Source organism: Psammomys obesus, unplaced genomic scaffold (genome assembly GCF_907164565.1).
Source record: "Psammomys obesus unplaced genomic scaffold, mPsaObe1.curated_primary_1811, whole genome shotgun sequence".
NCBI classification, from domain to species: domain Eukaryota; kingdom Metazoa; phylum Chordata; class Mammalia; order Rodentia; family Muridae; genus Psammomys; species Psammomys obesus.
The window spans coordinates 4,996,369-5,001,777 of record NW_026585686.1 but is presented as its reverse complement, the minus strand read 5'-3'; the positions used below and the strand labels follow the sequence as shown (position 1 = coordinate 5,001,777).

Sequence of the window (5,409 nt, the reverse complement as noted above, 5' to 3'; positions counted from 1 at the left end):
GGCCTTTCCCACGGGCCGCGGCCCACGAGGGAGGGGCGCGGCGGGGAGAGGAGGGCGCTGCAAGCGCGGCCGCCGCTTCCCACCCGCGCCCGGCGGGGGCGGGGCGGCTCTCACCTGCCGGGCGGCGGCGCTGGGGCTGAGGGGCGAGCTGGCCGCCTCTGCCCACGTCCACGCCGGCCACCTGCGCCACCAGCTGCCGCAGAGGCGTCTCAACGGCTCCGAGCTGCAACCGCCACCGCCACTGCCGCCGCCGCCGTCGCTGCGCCGCTCCCGCGCGGCTCCCGCTCGGCGCCCGCTAGCGCTGGCCCGTACCAAGTGCTCGGGCTGCCGGGGGGGGCGCGGCCGCCACGGCTGGCCGCGGCTCGGGAGCCGAGCACCTGGAGACCCCGGGGCCACAGGTGCCCCTGCGGACGCCTAACCGCAGCCAGGTGCCGCGGGGCGGGGCGCGGGGAGGGAGCGCGAGCGGGGCGCGCCAGCGCGGCCCCCCGCCTCCCCCCGCGGCCTGCGCAGTGGTCGCGCCCGGCCCGCCCCTGCTGGCTGCCCTGCGTGTGTGTGTATTTGTATGTGTACTGTATGTAAAAGGCGGGGAGGGAGGAAACGATTGTTGTGGACCCGGTGTGGGGAGAGGGTATCCGGGCTTGTAGCCCACGGCTGCACGTTTAAGAGGAACTGGGAGCCCAAGGTGCTTGTCCTCGCATCTCCAAGGTGGGGGGACTGTACTGCTCCTGCGCGGTTTACATCATCCAAAAAAAAAAAAAAAAAAAAGAGCTGTGCGAAAACCCAGAAATCAAATTGGAGTATGAAGCAGTTGCAGAATGTGCACCTTGTAGGCCTCTTACACCTTGCAAAATGGACTTTGCAGTCTCCTTTTCCATGGGAGTGTAACATGAGAAAGCCCAATTTCATTTCTTTGACATTTCAACCGTGGAGAGCCTTTGAGGAAAAATGCAATCCCAACGAATGCAAAAACGTCAACGGTACAAAACAATGACAACGAAAGAGTAGTTAGCTTGTTAACTAGGACGTGGATTTGGGCCCAAACTACATTTTAGCTGCACTTAAAATTTTATTTCCCTAAAGAGTGGGATGGTGGGTCAAGTAACACTTCTCTTACTAACCCCTAAATATTTCGTCACTTAAAATACTCCTAAAGGGTTTTTTTAAGGTGATTTTATCTTTACTTCTTTAGCCAACGCATGCTTTTAGTATTTTGTAATATACCTTGTGATGTGGATTAACACGTCAAGATTTTTACTGTCCTGGAACTGTCTAATTTTATTTATTCATAACACCCAGGTTCCCGATAAGTATATGGTAAGTTAGAAGACGTTTACGTATTAAAAAAAAAAAAAATGAATCTTTTGTTTCAGCCTTCACTGAATCTCCCCAAAATGGTGTTTATAATGAAGCACAGTTTGGTGTTGAATGTACACAATGAACAAGATCAGGTATTTCCTATATAAAACAAGCTAAAAAAATATTAAGGACATTAAGAATATTAAAATATGTAACTATTGATGTCGACCTAATAGTACTTTAAATAAAGACTCACAGCTGGGAATAAGTCAGGAAGAGCTCTGTTTGAATAGCAACAATTCAGAGGTTTTTCTTCCTAAGGCATCCCGCATGCCTTTAAAAGAAAATGAGGCCCCCACGGTGTTAAACACCCTGCCAGGGGGCCACTGTGGATCTGCTTTGTGCGGAGGGTTCCACGTGGAGCTGAAAGAAAGAAAGGGAATTACTGGTAGGGCTCAAGCTTCTCATTCTGAATTTGATGGTGGGTGCTATGGGAGCTATCCAAGGTTGCAGGGCAAGAAGGGGGTAAAACTGATTCTTTAAAACTGGATTCTCGGTGTTTTCATGCAGATGTGAGCAGAAAGAGACTGTTTTTATCTGACTGTTCATAAGAGTGGGGAGGAGAAGGAAGAATGAGCACAGCTAAGTCATTATGGAAACAGTTGCCAGGTGTGGGTGGTAAACCATGGACCTGAAAAGGGGCAGAAAGATGTCTTCAAGGAAGTTTCTGATTCTGAGTAATAAATGTCATCTTTCTGTGGACACCCCCCTCCCACTGCCCTCAACTTTGTACGGCCCTGAAACTCCAGTTTGCTCAGCCTCCAGAGCACGGGCTTCAGACCCGAGGATTTGTTAGCAGCTCAGCCCTCCCCCAGCGACCAGTCTGTATTTTAACAAGATTCCTCGGGTTGTTTTGTTTTGTTTGTGGTGGGGGCACTGCCTATCAGGAGACAACACGCTCCAGCAGCTTCTCTCTTTTCACCATGTGGATCCCAAGATTAAATCAGGTCACCAGGTTTGGCAACAGGGGCCCTTAGCTGCCGGACCATCTTCTGCCACTCACCCTTCCTAGGTGATTCTTGTGAATATTTAGATGTAAAGAAATTTTACAATCAACTGGAAGTGCTGCAAGGCGGTCATGACTGCAATTCCTGCAGCAGTAAAACTCAGGCTGGAGGATGGAAAATTAGAGGCCAACCTGTAAGCAAAACCTTTTTTGAAAGAGACACACAGATAGACAATCACATGAAGATGTATGTTACTATTAAAAGATACCTTTGTGTTAGTGCTAAATAGCTATGCCAACAGCTAAGGGAGGTGGTTGCTGTGAGTTGAGGTAATCGGAAAATAAAAAAGTAAAAGAAAAATGGAAGTGCACTTGATGTGTTAGTGTTGAGCCTGTGTGAATCTCAGACCAGCTCCACATTTTGGCGGTTCGTTAGTAATAGTCTAAGAACAGGTGATACCTTTTAAACAACAAATCAAGGCAAAGCAGGTGGTAGGCTAAGCCTCCAGAAAACAAAGGGCCACAATCCCTGGGAACAACAGTTAGGAATCTAAGTGGGAGGGGCAAAAGGGGGACAATGGAGGAGGGGGTGGAAATGGAAATGGATGGATGTGTTTAGGCCACTAGCAGAGCTTCTCTCCTCCCCCACAGGAGAAAGAACACTTTCCAAAACTGTAACCAGCTAGAGAGGGCAGGCAAAACTAAATGTGTTGGGGCAAAACCAGTCAACGTTCTCCCCATTCTACAGATGAGAAAGCAGACTCATAAATGCCAAGCAACTTGCCCAGGGACACCTGAAATCAAGGGGCCCAAGCCAATTTTCAGCCCTTCTCTGCACTACACGCTTCTGTGACTTTACAAGCCCTCTAGGTGGCACAGGAAGGCTTGAGGCTGCAGAAGAATGAGAATGGCCCATAATTAGAAAAAGATGCTGGGAGTAGATGCAGCCTAGTTCTCTTATTCCAGCTTCAAATTCCCCCGACCCACCCCATTCCCCAGCTGGTCCCCTCTACCAGCTATTCTGTTTAACTCTTTATGGGCCTAAATGACACAACCCCAAATTACACCTACATATCTTCTAGTGGCTCAATTTCTGATTTACAATCTTAGTCTTTAAACTACTTAGAACAAACAATATCTTCTTCATCAGTACAGGTACTCAACAATCCCCCTCCCCAAGGAGTTGCTGAATGAATAATAAGAGTAGGCCCAGGATAAGCTTCAGCTCTAGTTCTTCAGGTTAAAAAAAAAAAAAAAGAGGTCAGAAGACACATGAGGCTGAGGCATGAGCTCCACAGGAAGTTGAAGCTGTTGCAATGGTTCTCAGCCCATAGGGTTGCATACCAAGCATCCTGCATATAAAATATTTACGTTACGATTCATAACAGCACCAAAATTACAAGTACGAAGTAGCAAAGAAAACAATCCTATGGTTGAGGGTCAGTACAACATGAGGAACTATATTAAAGGGTCATAGCCTTAGGAAAGTTGAGAGCCGCTAGGACCACTAAAGGATCACAAGTTGGTGGCCAGCCTTTACCCAGCAGGCAAGAGACCTAGGAGTCAGCCCTCAGTGCTGGAAACCAACCAACCAAATGAAGATATTCATATTTGAGTTTATAATTTTTTCATATACTTAAAGGTTGACCTTTAAAATCAGTAATTTTTTTTTTCCCTAAAAATTATGTAAAGGAACTAGAGAGACTTTCCGTGGTTAAAAGTGCTTGCTGCTCTCCTGAGTCCAGGCACCTTCACTCACACACTATCTTAAAAATAAAATAAATCTATGTATTTAATCTATGTATTTAATAGAACTCTTTCTAAAATGAAACTTGATGCTTATTACAAAAATATTCCTTCATACTTTCACACAAGACCGCCAGCCAAAATTATAGCTTAGAGGCGGGGGTTTCCAAATGGGGGATTTGGCAGACAAATAGTCAGGGATAGCAGAGCATAACAGGGTGGTCATAACGTGTGGCTATAATAACTTTGAAACAAAGGTAGGGTTGCAAGATGGTCATAGCAACTTTTTGAGAGAAAGACATGGGCCATGCTGTGCTGTGGTGGCACACACCTTCAATCTCAGCACTCTGGAGGCAAATGCAAGAGAGTTCGGGACCAGCCTGTTCTACAGAGAGAGTTCCAGGACAGCCAGGGCTCCACAGAGAAATCCGAGTCTTGAAAAACAAACAAAGAGGCATGGTTACTGTTTAGGAGCAGGCAGTACAAAACCGTTTGCAGTTAAGGTTATAGGTAGGGCATGATCCAGTCCTTGAGAAAGCGGTTTAGTCCTAAACAGGAATGAACCGAGGCTGTCTTTACTATAAGATGGCTTATAAACTAAAGATGGAGGCAGACGGGATCATCCTTATACGTGACATTTTAAATCATGTCAAGGAAGTAATGAGAAGTTAGCAAATACATGATTTGTTTAAAGTCCTTTATTTTAAACACAGAGCTAGCTAGCTAACCAGAGCTGTCCTAAATGCAGTCAGGCCTTTTCTCCTTCTTCAAGACAAATTGGGAAGTTTGCCCTTAGGTGACGAAAAACGGAAATGGATTAGCTTGGGAAGCAGTGCGCAGGACCGCTGCGCTGAGGTGCCGCCGAGCGAAAGACAGCGGCCTGTCCCCAAGGGGCAGCAGAGATGTGCTAGGGAGTCTAGGTGCTCAGGGGACAAGCTGTGAAGAAGCTAAACAGCACAGGCCGTAACAGGCCACCTGTGGGAGCCACTGTAAAAGCCACCTAACTCTGTAGCTGGCCAGGTGGAGTTGATTTTGTTTTCTCATTATATAATCTGGGCCAGTTACAGTGACACACATCTTTAGTCCCAGCACTCTGAAGGCAAATGCAAGAGATCCCTGTGAGTTCAAGACCAGCCTGATAAATATAAAATTGCTGAATAGTGAGACCATGTCTCAAAATTTAGTTAGCCAGATCATTTTGTTTGTTTGAGTTTGTTCCCTTACTTCTCCAAATCCAACTCCAGCTTTAGTTAAGACTTCTTTTTCTTCTTTCTTTCTTTCTTTCTTTCTTTCTTTCTTTCTTTCCTTTCTTCCTTTCTTTCTTTCTTTCTTTCTTTTTTTCTTTCTTTTTTTGAGACACG

At 46.8% G+C, this 5,409-nt stretch overlaps 1 protein-coding gene across 4 annotated transcripts in view; it reads right to left on the bottom strand.

The window, feature by feature from the left end:
* The window catches only part of Psip1 (PC4 and SRSF1 interacting protein 1), a 33,657-nt gene extending 33,387 nt beyond the window's left edge, over positions 1 to 270 (bottom strand). For 3 of the 4 annotated variants that reach the window (XM_055629690.1, XM_055629708.1, XM_055629700.1), the window contains exon 1: positions 115 to 269. The gene's annotated coding sequence lies outside the window, so the exon portion shown is untranslated. Of the gene's footprint in view, positions 1 to 114 lie in introns of all 4 variants that reach the window. The other variant, XM_055629682.1, reaches the window with a different exon arrangement.
* Between the last annotated feature and the right edge of the window lie 5,139 nt (positions 271 to 5,409).